Source organism: Dendropsophus ebraccatus, chromosome 8 (assembly GCF_027789765.1).
Source record: "Dendropsophus ebraccatus isolate aDenEbr1 chromosome 8, aDenEbr1.pat, whole genome shotgun sequence".
Taxonomy (NCBI): domain Eukaryota; kingdom Metazoa; phylum Chordata; class Amphibia; order Anura; family Hylidae; genus Dendropsophus; species Dendropsophus ebraccatus.
In genome coordinates, this window is record NC_091461.1 from 56,834,298 (window position 1) to 56,852,413 (window position 18,116).

Below are 18,116 nucleotides of genomic sequence, written 5' to 3' on the forward strand. Positions count from 1 at the left end.
ATACATGTCCCTCCTGGTCTATCTAGCCTGCCCTACCTATGTAAGTAACCTTGCAGACAGTCAGGTGCATACCAGAAACAGTATATGGAGGAGTAATGTATACAGTACATGTATGTTTGTACATAAAGTTTTTATGTATTTAGTTATCTTTGATTAGCATGTTACCCACCATTCATTGGTTGAACATGTGCATGCATTCCCAGTATGCCTTGATAAAGAACTAATCTGTTCTAAATGTGTTGGAATTTCTGAGTACTGTTGCTTTAAGTAACTTGTTGATAACCTTTTTTTCAATGTATTTCTAATAAAGTAAGAAGTTTATTGGATCTAATGCTGGACTGAAGATTATTGTTGCTGTTTGCCCTCTCACACAGCGACCAGAGCCCTTCTCTTTCTTTATGCACACACACTGTGAGGATATACGCACACAGAGTAATTCTCGCTGAAAACTCTGTGCGGAATCTGCCGCTCGTCTCCGCGCACTCCCACTTCCCTCTCTGTCGACTCCATTTTATGGTTGGGCGGCTTCCACTGTCTGCCTGTAGGGAAGCGGCGTGGGGGTAAGGGGAGCGATTGGCGTATTCTGCATGGAGTCTAACACGAGAATTACTCTGTGTGCATATACCCTTAAATGCATATACCCTCCTCCTTCGAATAGTTGTCTCTAATTTACAATAACTTGTTTTCACTTTAAGCCATATTAAGCTTTGTTCAGATCTGCATCAGAGGCATCCATGGACCATTGCAGAATCCATGTATACGTGTATGAAGAAGTAAGTCACATTGGCACCATAGTGGTTGTCACTTTATAGACCTGCCACCACCTGATCTCTTACTAATTCTCTACACTTATAATAAACCATATGAACTTATTTGCCTTGTTGATGATAAAGGATATCTATAAGCACTATGCCTGCAACAAGAGTTATACATTTGCATAGTAGGGAACTTCGCCCTTTCCATGAAGGACAGAGGTAACAAGAAGGTGTGAGAAAGCCAGGCGACAGGCCGTCAGATGAGAAATATAAGCTCCTGCTCCTACATGGTCAAAAAAAAGCAAATAGGTTTCCTTCACATAAGGTTTCATTCTGTAACATTAAGGTTGCTGTCCAATTTACAGACATGATGTGCGTGGTACGGAAACCAGTAAATTGATTCCATACATTCTGGAAGAGCATTCCAGCTGAGGCTATTCTGCACACTCCTGTTCATTTACACTACAACCGCCGGGAAATTATTGTAGAAAAAAAGAAAAAGGTAATTCAGTTAGTTCTATGTGCTTAACCCCATAATCATTATATCCTATTAGCCTCTCATCTATGATAGACTAGTCCGGAGAGATAAAGGCGCTGCTGGCAGATTGGAGCTCTCTGAATCTCATTGTCTGCCTGCAGCCTAATCTCATATAGTCATTATTCTGTGATAATACAGGCCATTAAAAGGGGCAGTTTGATCAGAGATGACCCCTTATAAACTGTGGCCCCCGGGGCCTTACTCCTGCAATCAGCTGATCACCCTGGGCAATGCTCTTGGCACACAAGGCAAATTGAGCAGAGGGCAATGCTTTCAAAATAATAAAGGGTAATAAAGGCTCCATTACTCTTTGTGAATAAGAATTGAGAACAGTGTAAAAGACTTTCTATATTTAAAATAAAGTATATGGCCATGTTCACACAACGTAATTTCCATACTAATCACAGCCGTTGTTGCAACAGCCCTGATTGGTACAGAACTTACGTAGTGCTGCAGGCCGAGGGAATCCCGGCCGCAGTGTATACACATGTTTTTTCTGACCGGCCAGGTCACGGAACAGCCGGTCTTATACCAAATGTGAACATAGCCTATAACTGTATAAGATTAGAAAACCATAGTTACTTTGTCCCAGAAACAGCGTCACATCTCCACTGAAGAGAATGGAGCCAAATTGTAATACCACACACAATCAGGCAGGTGTCTCATATCTCTATATCATTATCTATATATCTATCTATATGTCTTCGTCACATACCTCCATCACACAGAGTAGGGAGATGCAGGGAAAGCTGGGTGACCTCTATAATACTGACTACAAGATGCAGGGAAAGCTGGGTTACCTCCATCATACTGATTGCAAGATGCTGGGAAAGGGACCACATCACCCTACTTCTTTCATTTCTTCTTTTCATTTTTTTTTCACATGATTTTCTCATGAAAGTTTCCTGCAAGTCTGGGGCTAGATTTGGCAATTCCCAGCTGAGTGACCAGAAACCACTTGTGGCATGACTCCATCACTCATACAAGTGAATGAGGTTGCATTGACCCTGCATTCGCCATGTAGCCCCAGTATTATTGTGACAATCATGACTAAATCTATTCCTGTGGACTGCAGCTGCCGTGAAACAAAAAGTCTGTATGTAGCCCAAGCCTTATAGAGACCATTCACAAACAGCTTCTCCATCCATAGAAATCATTACTCAGTGTGTTGGTCCATTATACGTGGATAGATGATGGATGACTATATGGAATGATATGTATGGAAAAATTCTAGTTTGCAAAGTAGCCTTACTGACCAGAGGAAACAATCTAATGGACTTGGCTTTGCTGGTACAGAAGTCTGCATATTATTCCGTTGCCCAGACCTGTTTAGTTCCTCAATAGTCATCTGTGCTCATTTTGTCCCCTGATACAGACCCATATGGCACAGGAGAAGAGAATAATCACAGAGGCAACTAAGGTCCTCTTTAGGAACACTGTGCTCTCTCAAGAGCAGCCCCTGCAGGGGGTCAAAGTGTATGAAGATGCACAGAAAGGTAGGTTGCTCTGGAAGGTTAGGCTTTTTTTTTTTTACTTCCTAGCAGACATTTCCAGTAGTAAACACTGGATACTGTCATTGAAGCTGGGTTTACATTAGGACTGTACAATCTATTGCACTTATACTCTAACAGGCCCTGTGCATTGTGGCAACCAAAGAGTTAGTATCCTACCCGCCATCAGTAGGGGCTTGACAGCAGGGGGTGGAGCTTGCCGAGACATACCTGGCACATTAAATCACCGGGTCTGGCCCGGGGGCAAATGCCACCCTGCCCACCGAGTCAACTTGCCTCTGTCAGTGGCCCGGGAGTACCCCCCAATCCCTCAAACCCCCCCTAAACCTTTCAAACACATTTATTTATTTATTTATTTTTAAAGAAATAAAGATATAATTTTAATGATAAATAAAAGTCCAGGATGAACAATTTCCATAAAATAAAAGGATTCTGCATCAGCAGGAGAACACCCCTAATTCTTCTTCTACTGACTACTGGGGTCTATTACAGGGCTCAGTCTGAGGATACTCCTCAAGGAGACACATGGCTAGCAGTGGTCTTACTCTCTATTCAAGGGATACCGGGCTTAAAGGGAAACTACCAGCAGGTTAGACGAATCTAAGCTGCTGATATCTCCCTAAAACACACTGAGGATGAAGATAGGTTTCTTACCTTCATCCTTGGCACAGTTTCTGTGCAGTTTGAAGTTAAATCCCTATGTTAATAAGGTGATTTTGTGCACTGGGGGTGGGTTTACAGCCTCTAGTGCACCGATCCGGCCTGCTCCTACTCCACTGATATATATTAGAAGGGGTAGACCGGGGTAGGGCTGGATTTGTGCACTGTCGTCCCACACCGTGCATTAAAACTAGAGATGAGCGAACCTCGAGCATGCTCGAGTCCATCCAAACCCGAACTTTCGGCATTTGATGAGGCGGGGGCTGCTGAAGTTGGATAAAGCCCTAAGGCTATGTGGAAAACATGGATATAGTCATTGGCTGTATCCATGTTTTCCAGACAACCTTGGAGCTTTATCCAAGTTCAGCAGCCCCCGCTAATCAAATGCTGAACGTTCGGGTTCGGATCGACTCAAACCCGAACCCGTTTCGCTCATCTCTAATTAAAACACCTTATTAGGATAGCGATTTACCTTCAAACTGCACAGAAACGGCACCAAGGAAGCAGGTAAGAAACTTATCTACATCCTCAGCGCCCAATGAACTATAGGGAGATATCAGCAGGTTAGATTCCAACATGGTGACAATGCTGGTGATATAATGCGTTTAATGCAGAAAGCAAAAAGAAATGGACTGGATCAGGGAAGCGGCCGTAAGCTACATTATTGTCCTCATAAATAATGTAAGTAGAAGCATCTCACCTTACTTGTGCAACCATCGTAGTATTTCAGGAAACAGGTGTCTGTGTGTTGCTGGTGTGTTACCAAAGAAACTACAAAATAAAATGGAAAATGGATTACACTATTGTGCAGTCAATGCTAATGAAGTACATAGTGAGAGAGGATGATACAGAGAAAGAGAATAGAATATGGCATGCACATGTAGATGTTTAGCACATCATATACAGATGAAAACTATTCAAAAAATACATAACAGAAACATGTATCTTGAGTAGATTAAGGCCACGTTCACACAACGTAAAAAATCAATAAACAACAGATTGCATTAACAGCCGTTGTTAATTGGCAGCGGCCAGCTGCATTTGTGCGGCCGTTGTTCTCGGCGGCTGCACAAAAAACTGACATCTATTTTGTGTGGCTGCCCTGGCCGAACTATCCATTGTGTACTATGATTAATTGGAGTGTGGGCACAGCCGAATGCGCCCGCATCCCAATTAAGAGAAAGTGAAGTTCACCCGGCCTAACATCACAGAGGGCAGCCAGAGTTTGTGTTTGTTATTACATATATACATATATACACTGTATATACAGTATATATATATATATATATATATACACAAACTGTATACAGTATATCTATATCTAGATAGATAGATAGATAGATATAGTGAACAATGAGTGTTTACAATGAAAGGTTATGCTTCCACTACAGAATACGCGTGGATCCACTGCGCGGCCTCAGCTTGCAGTTCCACCCGACATAACAATTCTTTGGGCGGATAGCGGAATTCGTAGGTAAATATCATTGAGTTTATGGGACAAGGGGAACCTCAAGTGGAGGCTGCACAGCGGGATGGGCTTGAAGGCTCCATAGTATTCCATAGCGATAATAAAGATTTGCAAACAATTAACAATTATTTTGAGTTTAGCTTAAAAAATGTGATCAACGACAATGTTTATGTGGTATCCCACCACGGGTGTTTTTGCTCTCCTATGCACCTCTCAAAAAGCTTCCTCTTTTAGGTTAAAAGTGGTGATGAGCTACTTTGCAGTTTTGCCACTATGTGTACCATGTGTTATTCTTAACCAATAGGAGGTGCTCATTACTTCTAACCGATGCTTTCTTTTCTTTCTTATGCACACACTCATCCCCACCACTCACATGGAAGTTCACTTTAGACCCCTGTAGGAGGAGACACTGGTGGAGGAAGTGCACATTCAGTCTTAACCACATGCTCAGAGAGGGAAGATGCAAAACCAGCTATTCCTGCAGTAGTTAAGCCAGGGCCTGGCTTATGCCAGGTCCCCTGTCAGGGACAACCAAGCAGTCTAGTCTAGACAAGGTGTATGTACATATGCAGCTAGAGACCAACAGTTCTTTAGGTATTTCTACTTTATCTACTATGCAGTACTAAGCACTTTAAATGAAGAGGAGTCCAGCAACACCCTAACCTACACCGAAAACATGACTACAAAGCACTGGGCAGTATCCTGAACACAAGAGGAACTAGCCTATATAGGACAAAGCTACCGTAAAGACGGTCTACGTATCCTATCTCGCAGTGCAGGTAACTGGGACACTCCCAGACACTTAGCTAAGCCCTGATAACCACGGCTGGGGCTTGTAGTACCCTGACAGGACGGGTCACTTGGCACAGTAGGGCGCAAGGTGGTCATACACAGTCTAAACACAACTGCAAGTAAACTTCTCACTATAAAGTATATCTTCAAGTTCCGGCAGAGTACACAGCTACACTGGGTTGGGGCTCCTTCGACAAACTCTTCTCCTCTGCTCTACTCTTTAAGCACTGCTACAACTACCTCTCTTCTACTCTGCTTCTCCAAGCACCTCCTTAAGCACAACAGGTTTAAGCACTAATGTCTGTGTCCAAGATTTGTCTATTCTACAAAAGTGTATTGTATTGCTGACAAATTTACAGTAAGGCTGTTCTATTTTTTTTACAAGACTGGGACTCTGTCATACTTCGTACACAGCAGCACAGGGCCACATTTACACCAGCAGATTATTGCTTGAATTCGAAATTTATTGCAATTTATTGCCCGACAGCCCCCAGTGTGACAAAACCCCCTTCCTCATTAATTGATTCTAATGGAGCCACGTCACATAGGGGAGGGGAGATCATCACACTGGGGGCTGGCAGGCCCGGCCAGTACTCTGTAATAGACCAGCCCCGTACATAGGAACTGGGCAACAATTTAAAAAAAGACCACGGCACCGGCATTTCCGTGCCAGCGCCAGTCTGTTCACATAAAAAACAAACAAAAAAAAAACAAACAATGTACTATTGGTACATTCGCTTTAACGTGCAAGTAAGACACTGGCTCCTTGCACTGGATTCAGGCAGGAATTTTAGAGAGATTATAAGAGCATGACCACTTTCTTCCAGAGGCAAAGGAGCTTAATTGCAAACCACACCTGAACTGGAGACAAGAGTGGTGCTGTCTCTGGAAGAAAGTAACCATGGTTTTCTAACACTGGGTAACCTTTCTAACCAAAAGAGATATAGCAGGACCGGAAGAGAACATTATGTCTCCTTTAAAGATTTTCAGTATGAACAAAGCAAAGTGCTTCATTATCTTGTCAGTTAGCTTATTAGCCAGCTGCCTTCAAACTATGTGACATTCCATGCCGCTCTAGGAGGCTGGAAAAGCTGGATCCAGTCCTGGAAAACTTCTTCTAGTTTCAAGGACTAAATCTAGCTTTTCCAGGCACTCAAAGCGGAGCGGCACAGAGTTCAAAGGCAGCCAGCTGATAAGCCGACTGCCAAGCTAATCAGAGCTGTCTTTCCCATTAGGCTGGGTAGGTGGCTGCCAGGGCCGGCGTTAGGGGGGGGGCAAGCAGGGCAAATGCCCAGGGCCCCCATCCCCCAGGGGCCCCCTACCGCAGTTCCAGTTGGAGAACGTCCTGCAGCGTCTGTGAATGATCCCTGGCTGCTGCTATCAGGGGTCACGCAGAGGCTGCAGGACGCTGCTCGGTGTCTGCTCCGTGTGTGTGTGTAGCTCCCCCTCCCCCTCCCTCCAGCTCCTCTTACTGCACGTGACTTCCTCCTCTGGTGTGGAGCTGTCGGGACGATGGAGGAGAGGGCTGCCAGCTGCAGGGTGAAAATGACAGCCTGCTGCTAAGGAACATGAGGGGGATTCACCACTACACCCAGCATGCTGCTAGATGGAGTAAGTATTCTGTATATGTAGTGTGTAATGTGTATGAATGTAAGTGTATAATGGATGAATGTAATGTGTGTTACATGTCATGTGTGTAGTGTGTGGGCTGGATGGTTTGAATCTGTATTATGTGTTTTCATGGATGTGTGTGTGTGTGTATATATATATATATATATATATATATATATATATATATATATATAATGGTGTGTGTGTATGTGTGTGTGTATATATATATATATATATATATATATATATAAAATGGTGTGTGTGTATATATGTATATATATATATATATATATATATAATGGTGTGTGTGTGTATATATATATGTATAAAATGGTGTGTGTGTGTATATATATATATATATATATATATATATAATGGTGTGTGTGTGTGTATATATATATATATATATATATATAAAATGGTGTGTGTGTGTATATATATATATATATATATATATATAATGGTGTGTGTGTATATATATATATATATATATATATATATATATATATATATAAAAAATGGTGTGTGTGTGTATATAAATATATATATATATATAAAATGGTGTGTGTGTGTGTGTGTGTGTATATATATATATATATATATATATATATATAAAATGGTGTGTGTGTGTATATATATATATATATATATATATATATAAAATGGTGTGTGTGTATATATATATATATATATATATATATATATATAATGGTGTGTGTATATATAAATATATATATATATATATATATATAAAATGGTGTGTGTGTGTGTGTGTATATATATATATATATATAATGGTGTGTATGTGTATATATATATATATATATAAAATGGTGTGTGTGTGTGTGTGTATATATATATATATATATATATATATACAGTGGTACCTTGGTTTAAGAGTAACTTGGTTTAAGAGCGTTTTGCAAGAAGAGCTCACAGTTTTTCAAAATTGTGATTTGGTTTAAGAGCATTGCTTTGGTGTAAGAGCTCCATATACTGGGTGGGAGCGTGAGTGGGGGAGGGGCATGGCCTGCATAGCGGTGTCTGCAGCACAGTACTCTGACCCAGAAAGTCTCTCTCATCTTCCAAATCATAGCAGATCCACTTCAGGCTGGGGCTTACATCAGGGGACAGGACTGTGGGGGTAATCTCTTTATAGCTGTAACCCCTCTCTCCCCGGACAGAGAGTGCTGCATGTATGTGCCCACATCTGCCCTGCTCATTCCTTCATGCTCCCTGCAGTCTCTATCAGTCCTTGTGTTTCCCATCCTCTCCATTCCTGCTATAATGTGCTTGCACTCACACTCAGCTATACACACTGCTGCTATAATGTGCTTGCACTCACACTCAGCTATACACACTGCTGCTATAATGTGCTTGCACTCACACTCAGCTATACACACTGCTGCTATAATGATTATAAAATTATTTTTGGGGTGTGGAACCAATTGTGTACATTTCAATGATTTCTTATGGGAAAATTTGCTTTGGTATAAGAGTGGATTTGGATTACAAGCACGGTCCCGGAACGAATTATGCTCGTAATCCAAGGCACCACTGTATATATATATATATATATATATATATATATATATATATATATATATATAATGGTGTGTGTGTGTATTAGCACTGCTGACTCCAAGTGTTGAGTCCTATGTAATTGCTGCAGGTGACCACTGAGGCCGCTGATTGGCTGCAGCTCCTATGTATATAAGGCAATATGGTGAGAAAAAAAATAAGGTGGTACTCAGTCCTTAGGTGGTGGTCACGGTATGGAGGTAATATTTGGTCCTGATTATATTGATTTTTTTTATTTTATTTTTTAAAGCAATTCATATAAATAGTTCTTGTGTTTACACCACTAGCGGCAGTCCTGGCATGTACCGGCAGTCCCAGAATGTAGCGGCAGTCCTGGCATGTAGCGGCAGTCCCAGAATGTAGCGGCAGTCCTGGCATGTAGCGGCAGTCCTGACATGTAGTGGCAGTCCCAGAATGTAGCGGCAGTTCCAGAATGTAGCGGCAGTCCCAGAATGTAGGGGCAGTCCCAGAATGTAGCGGCAGTCCTGGCATGTAGTGGCAGTCCCAGAATGTAGCAGCAGTCCTGGCATGTAGGGGCAGTCCTGGCATGTAGGGGTAGTCCTGACATGTAGCGGCAGTCCCAGAATGTAGGGGCAGTCCTGACATGTAGCGACAGTCCCAGAATGTAGGGGCAGTCCTGGCATGTAGGGGCAGTCCTGGCATGTAGGGGTAGTCTTGGCATGTAGCGGCAGTCCCAGAATGTAGGGGCAGTCCTGACATGTAGCGACAGTCCCAGAATGTAGGGGCAGTCCTGGCATGTAGGGGCAGTCCTGACATGTAGCGGCAGTCCCGGCATATAACCTTCTGAATTGAGTATGGGCCCTAATACATGGAGCGAAAATTGTCCGAATCAGGACGCTATCGCTCTGTGAGGACACTGGGGAAACATGATCAGGTAGTATATATCACAGACACGGCCTGAGGACACCGGGGAACATGATCAGGTAGTATATATCTTTATTGTTTACTATATACAGCAAGGATTGCACAGACATCACTAATGATATACTGTATATATACACATAGGGGGAGATTTATCAAACATGGTGTAAAGTAAAACTGGCTCAGTTGCCCCTAGCAACCAATCAGATTCCACCTTTCATTACTCAGATTCTAAGTAGGTGGAATCTAATTGGTTGCTAGGGGCAACTGAGCCAATTCTTCTTTACACCAGTTTGATAAATCTCCTCCATAGCTCCATTCTACCAGATGAGCGCTCACTTCTGCGGAATATCAGGCCGTGTAATACGGCCTTAAAAGTGGCCGTACACTTCCAATAACTGCTGGCTGAACATTCCTTCAGCTGACAATTATCTCTCCCATATGACCCCATCCTCTCTATACACAGAAATTTGGCACATCTAAGTGTTCCTGTGTTCTCTATGAGAGGGGAAAGCCATAGCCATACAGATCTGATGGCGGCTTATCTCTCTGAGAACAAAGAGGCTGGGCGTTGATTTTCCACCAAGCCCGATCCCGTATGTCCACTGATATCATCTGTCAGAGGACTGTCCAGAGAGCCCCATACACCTTACACTGATGGCCGAACCCACCAGGAGCAACAGGTACCACCAACAAAAGTGTAAAATGTATGGGGACCTTAAATTGTTGCTAAAATATTTCAGCATTTGGGGCCCCACCTTCAACTTTGCCCAGGGCCACATCTAGTCTAAAACCGGCCCTTGAGGCTGCCAAGGGGCCAATGACTCTTAAGGGGCTCTCTGTGCTCTGAACTTGCTGTACAACACTGATTCTGACAAAGGAGCAATGAGCAATTCAATGTCATTCTCTCGTGTAAGAACAGGGCCACAGACCGCACTGCAGGGAGCTGTCTTTCCCAAACCCCCGCCCGCTTACCAGAGGCTGCGATACTCTTCACAAATCCTAGCGATCTGTCCATGTATTGTTAAATCTCACCCCAGGTAGCCACATACTGTATACTGCTTTGTACCTGGTAATAACACAGATGTACTCAATTTCTAGATGAACTTTTATACAGAGCAATATGCACTTTGACCCAGGAGGTATTTTCCCCTTTAAAGTAATAAATGTTAATCAGTTGCATACTGGGAAAATTCTCATCCAAATGCTGCCTGGGAATTGTGTTTTATGCCTTGCCAGCGAGTAGAATCCATGTGAGACTGATGACATAATCTGTGTGAGGGAGTTCAGACATCCTCGTGTCTGTAACAAGTGGGATGACTGCAGTGAATTACTGCAAGAATTGGAAATAAAGAGGCAGGCTTCTGCCATATGAGCTGACCACGTAACTATAGCTGCGGGAAATACATTTATATGTCCACTATCATAATAACAAGGACATGTTTATTGTGTGTCCTCTTAGATCATTATTGAAATATATTGGGCAGTAGCAGGTATAGGTACACCAAAGTCTTGATTCTTAAATGAATACTAGATAATGCCTAAATAATTCCTTGTTTCCAAATATGCTAATGAGCAAGTCTGGTGCACTGGAGATGGGCCCAGCGCCCCCAGTGCACTGATTTTCTCTCCTATTGATGACATGCCTGATTGATATTCATCTCCCTAAAGCTGATTTCCTGCCCAGCGACATCCAGTGCAGCCACAGCATTTCCAGTAGCAGGGTATGAGGACTCATTTGCAAAAGAAGGGCACCATTGAATTCAATACAGCGGTGCCAATCAGTTAATGCTATTATCTCCATTTCTCTGATCTGACCATGTTTATGTGGGTTTCCACCTGGTACTTCAATTTCCTCCCACACTCTGAAACATGCAGACATTTTGCATATAAAAATAATATGCCCTTAGGCTATGTTCACACTGCGTATGAATCCGTCCGTAGATCGTACGCTGCCGTACATGTGCGGCTGAAACTACAAGCGTGGGAAAAATAGACATGCGGCCAGATGCGTATGAACCGCGAACATACGCCCGTAGTACAGTTATGCTTCCCTAGCTTGTTTTGAAGCGATCTGAGGCAGGTCATTTACTTGGAAATCTTCGCCCAGCTCCGTAAACCACACAGAACCTTTTGGATCGAAAGATCAAGTTCAATTTGGCTGAAATAAGTACTTCGTACGGGACCGCATGGAAATCCACGGCCGTGAGTTTCAACATTTCCGTTTTATACAATCCATCCGTAAGCTCATACGTAGTGTGCACTGTGCGGGCGTATATCGTATACTTTCAAGCGAACGCATCAACCTCAAAACTACGTTCGTAGGGTTATATGTTCAGATACCTGTTACTGAGAGCTTTTCTGAACTATTTCTGGTAATACTGTGACATCAGAAAGAAACATTCCAGGAAAACATTCTAGTTTTTGATTTATTAATGTCAAACATGACATCTTATTAGGGACATGTAAATCAAAGCAAGTGCTTAAGTGACAAAAGAAATTTTAAGTGACTGTTCATCCAATTCTTGTTCGATGTTCCCCTTGTGCACACATGTTAGCATACTGTATGTTCAAGGCAGCGCAGTAATTGTTAGAGAAGCAGTTATTGCCACTAGTGATGAGCGTGCATGCTCGTCCGAGCTTGGTACTTGTTTGAGTATTAAGGTACTCAAAGGTATTCGATGCTTGGACGAGTTTCTTGCGATACTCGAGACAATAGCATCTTCCTTTTCCTGTAAGATTTGGTGCAATTTCTCAGCCAATCAACATGCAGGAGACTCTTTGGTACATTGTGCGATGACGTGGGACCCATACAAGTCGATAGCAGCGATTGGTTGGCCAGATCAGATGACCCGGGCATATAAGAATCGGGCCGGTGGTTCTCGCCTCACATACAGGCTGGAAGAGAATAGGGACAGAGCTGCTGATTGTCAGGGAGAGCATTAGGGAGGGAAATAGCGTTCCTGTAGGCAGGGATACTAGAGAAAGACGAACTGGAGAGAATGGAACGGCTGCACATCCCATCTATGGCTGATACTAATACCGCTAGGCCTATATTAAAAATCAACACCATAGTGTCTGTATATGAATTGATCAAGCCATATTGCCCCGTGTACCACCGCGCAGGTCCTCTGGTCCACACGGGTCCCTACGCTAACTCCACACTGTGTCGGTCAGCGACCGCCAACCCCGCAAAGCGTGCACATGCAGGGAAGGGTGGCCATGGAACGGCCCTGCAACCCCAATGTCACAGGAAAAGACCCAAAAAGCCCCACCAAAACCCAGCCAGCACCACCGGCGGGGAAGGCTGCCCCAAACGACACAAGTATGGATATGGTACTACACTTACCATTGCTGCTCTCACAGAATGGGGAAGACATAAGGTCCAGACATGTGAGCACAGGCATATCCTGCTAATTTTGGTCATGTGGGTCTTATAAAGGAGTGCGAGCTGTTCAGAGAGGGAGAACTGTGAAACACAAACTGGAGAGAATGGAACGGCTGCACATCCCATCTATGGCTGATACTAATGCCGCTAGGCCTATATTAAAAATCAACACCAGAGTGTCTGTATATGAATTGATCAAGCCATATTGCCCCGTGTACCACCGCGCAGGTCCTCTGGTCCACACGGGTCCCTACGCTAACTCCACACCGTGTCGGTCAGCGACCGCCAACCCCGCAAACCGTGCACATGCAGGGAAGGGAGGCCATGGAACGGCCCTGCAACCCCAATGTCACAGGACCAGACCCAAAAAGCCCCACCAAAACCCAGCCAGCACCACCGGCGGGGAAGGCTGCCCCCAAACGACACAAGTATGGATATGGTACTACACTTACCATTGCTGCTCTCACAGAATGGGGAAGACATAAGGTCCAGACATGTGAGCACAGGCATATCCTGCTAATTTTGGTCATGTGGGTCTAATAAAGGAGTGCAAGCTGTTCAATTCAATTCACATACAGAATTCTGATGTTTTTTATGCAGCCGAGAGGTACTAGTGTCAGCCATAGGTGTCAGGTGCAGCACTCTTTTTCTTCCCTGAACCGTATTTTGTTTCTCTCTTTTCTCCGTGTTTTGCACTCCTCCTGGTGAGACCCACATGACCGCAATTAGCAGGAGACACCTGAGTGCTCATGGTTTTAATCCCTCCTGTCTGTCCCATTCTATCTTTGATAGCTATGGTGAGTGCAATACCTTATCTAGACTTGTGCTGTTTGGGGGCAGCTTCCTCCGCCGGTGATGCTGGCTGGGTTTTGGTGTGGCATTTTTGGGTCTGGTCCTGTGGCATGGGGGTTGCAGGGCCGTTCCATGGCCTCCCTTCCCTGACTGTGCACGCCTGCGGGGGTGGTGGGCGCTGACTGGCACAGTGTGGACTTAGTGTAGGGACCCATGTGTATCAGATACCTGCACGCGGTACTTGGGGCAGTGTGGCTTGATCAATTCACATACAGAATTCTGATGTTTTTTATGCAGCCGAGAGGTACTAGTGTCAGCCATAGGTGTGAGGTGCAGCACTCTTTTTCTTCCCTGAACCATACTAGAGAAAGAACCCAACAGCCCTTGTAAGGGATTACATTTTTTTTTTTTATTGGTAGTACTCCAGACTGCTGGCTGGGACTTGCAGTGCAGCTACCTAGATCTTAGCTTCACACTGTGGGGATCGACTGCTGGCAGAAAGGGGACAGCAGGTGGTGCATACAGACCCTAAAGAAGTCCTCAGTACTATATTTTTTTTTTGTGGCCTGTGCTGCTGCTGCTGTTGTACATTGTATTGCTGTGATTTGTAGTACAGCTGCATAGAACCTCACTGCTCATTGTCCTGTTTAAGAGGTGGCATACACCATAAAGCCTCAGAGGCATCCATACATGCTGCCCCTGCTGTTTCCTGTCAATTTACGTAGTGTTTTCATCATTTTCTGAGGTTGACAGGTTTTCACGCAACCTTCCCTGGGCCAAGCTTGGGTCCCCTCCAAAAATGCTTGAGTTTCCCATTGACTTCAATGGGTTTTGTTACTCGAAACATGCAACCGAGCATTGGGAAATATTTGTCTCGAGTACCGAGCACCCGAGCATTTTAGTACTCGCTCATCACTAATTGTCACCCATACAGGTAAACATTGGTCTGCACTGCTCTACACCCCTATCCTGTGGTGGGAACATCTACGACCATCTACATGGACCCTCCTGGCAACTAGTGATGTAAACGTCTCTGCATAGAGTTTCCACATATGCCAATGGATGTTATTTTACTACATTACAGGGAATACTTTTTTCCTTTTTTTTACTTCTCAAAAAGCCTGGGGACCCCAAATAACAGAAAATCAAAGGGAATATCGGGCAGGGTGGTATAAGAGATGGTCATAAGATTTTCTTATCCAAACTTAGGGTTGTCAGGCTGCCAGTGATTTTCTTCCACGCAATGAATCAACTTTGCATGTTTTAGCAATAATCGCTCTTTTATGAAGACTATCATTGTAGGAAACACCTGATAATCATCATGTCTTCAAGATCTTATGTAAGGTCACATCTGGCTAAAACACAATGCAGGTTGTTATGAGCCATTGAAAGAGAAAATAAAACTGCTTTTCACATTGCGTTAAAGCTGAACTGTAATGCCACACACAACCTGTTTTCACAAGAAAGGAGCTGTGTTTTCTAATCTGGGATAACCCATTTAAAGGTCAGCTAGAAAAGACATCCCAAAGAGCTTACATGGCTACATAGCTTTATAGTTCCATACCTTAACTGTAGTTGTCCAAGGCTGCAATCACCTAGAAAAATACTTTTTATTGTCCCTCTAAAGTGTCACAGAGGTGTGGCCAGTGCACTGAAGTGCATGAGGCTGCAACTCCTCTCCCTTCTCTGCTACATGGCCATCTTCCTGCATAATTGAACAGTAAGAGTGGGTCCTGGGCTAGCTGTATCTGTCTGACATGGACAGTGCATGCCAGGTCTCCATGCTGGTGTCAGAAAGCCCCATCTGTTATCCACACAGGGAGAAAGAGCAGAAAGCTGTGTAACTAAGCAGGGGGAGGCGGTGCAACCTGGAGTACTACAGTGCCCTGCCAACTCCTCTATGACACTACAGCAGCAAAGAAAAGCACTTTAGGTAAGCACTGTCCTAAATAACTACAATAAAGCTATGGATAGTCTTACCATTTACATATACAGCTGTGTGATATTTTTTACCCTGTGCTTGATTCACAGTTTAAATGGCATAATACTATTTATATTGTTCTCCATGCTGCTGCTGCTTCTGAGGGTGCGCTATAAATATTTGGGAGCAGAGTCTCTTCTTTTCTGTATAAGAGGACATCTTTAGCAGCTAACCTATACCCATTAGCCTAAAGGAAAAAAATCCTAAAGGCAAGTCATTTTAAGCCCAGAAATAATGCTTTGTATATACATGAATCCTACTTGAAAGTGCGGATATGTACTAATGTATTAATGAATGTTACTAAATTATATTAATATATATTCAATGTAATGCAGCCAGGATCTCTAATGTCATATAAAGGAATAAACCACCCAAACATTTCTTTGGAATATGTGCTGGTGCCAACCTATGAAGAAGCAGCCATTCTACTGATTATTGAAACCTAGAGGAACCATTTGTTTCTTATAATAAGATTGAGGTCATATTTGACAAATAATATTTTTTATAAGTAAGTTAGCAAATTGAATGAAGTTCAGTGGTAATAAATCTGATTCTCTTGTTTTTTTGCTATGGTATTCCTGGTATAAACATTCAGATTGAAAACGTTTTCTAGATCTCCGCAGATCTTATGTGTGTTTTCACGAGTCAGAGGGGTCAGATAAGATAAGACACAACACATATGAATGATTATTATTTTATCTCTACAATACAATTTAATTTCAATATACCATGATTTAAAGAGAACCTTTAAGAACCTTGGGCCTCAGGCACCAGCCCCAGGACCTTACAGGCAGTGATAAAAACCTTGTGATGCTGCTCTCCTCTGCTCTATGCAATGCCATATATAGCTAAAAACAAATATGCTTTCCAGCAAGATATGGCGTTGTATAAAGATGAGGAGAACAGCGTCAGAATGCTGTCCTTCTCACATGTCAGGTCCTGGGGCTGGCACGTAAAGCCCCAAGGAGCTGCAGGTTCTGTTTATTTGATACTAACTATATGGAGTATGTTACTGTGAAATCTCCAGAAGACCATCACTTTCAGAAGACCAGATTTTGTATGACACATTATCAATTCCCCAAATTTTTGCTATATTTCCCCTCTATAACAAAATGTATTTTTATATTTGCTGTAAGATGAAAAAGCCATGTACTTGACATATAGCTGCATACCTAACATACTGAAACTTGTACAATTATTGAATGTCCATATCTGTATATGTAGCTTGAAGGAGAATAACTGTGCACTCTGTATGACCCATTTAACATCTGCTGAAGAACAATCCATGTCATCTCTTCATAGAGAAGTTTTCTCCATGTTTCTAGATACAGAGGCAGCACTTTCTCTTTCTCCCAATTGTCGTAGTCATACTGAAGATGTGGTTCCATTTGTACGATCCTAAACTACTGACTGTAGAAAACATAACCTGCCACAGATACCACATGGGTGTCACTATGTATTTATCCTGGCAGGGCGGTGTGGTTCCTGATTGGGCTTGCACAGTTAGCTATACAAAAAAGAACAAACACATAACTATAATAGTTTTGCAGCTGGGATTCTGACAAAATTTAGTGCAATGAAAGATTGTGTAATATACTTCCTCAGGGAAAGTGGGGCATATTCTAGATGCTTGGCATAAAATGAATATATTGTTTTACATATTTAAAAGTTTCATTATTTTCCCTTAATTGAATATAATTTCATTCTATTACAAATCCAGTTTTCACATTGTCTTATTAATGTATATGAATGGCAGTACTGTCATCGAGCATCAGCTGAGCGGAGTTCTCACATACTTACATTTTTGTTTCCTCCATACACTAATACAAGTAATACTGTTAAATAGATTTTGCTCTGCTTAGTTCTGGTGCACTTTTGGGGTTAGTGGTAGACAGAGTGTCTATAAACCTGGTAACTCTCAGTGTTCTGCTGTGTGGTGCTATATAGTATAGTATATTTGTATGTCTGTGTCTCTCCATAAGAAACTATAGTATAATGAGCTACAATAATGTTCCACAGTAGTCTAGATCCATGCAGCACAAACCTAGGTGACCAGAACTGCACCTGTTAACAGACAGAATTGTTTGGCGATGGCTTAGCGAACCTATACACGGCTCAATTATCATGCAGCAAGGGCTGTATACTCTATATATATTG

At 42.8% G+C, this 18,116-nt stretch overlaps 1 protein-coding gene across 2 annotated transcripts in view; it reads right to left on the reverse strand.

The window, feature by feature from the left end:
* The window catches only part of SORBS1 (sorbin and SH3 domain containing 1), a 287,999-nt gene that overhangs the window by 178,193 nt on the left and 91,690 nt on the right, over positions 1 to 18,116 (reverse strand). The window contains exon 3 of one of the 2 annotated variants that reach the window (XM_069980452.1): positions 4,170 to 4,235. The gene's annotated coding sequence lies outside the window, so the exon portion shown is untranslated. Of the gene's footprint in view, positions 1 to 4,164; positions 4,236 to 18,116 lie in introns of both variants that reach the window. The other variant, XM_069980451.1, reaches the window with a different exon arrangement.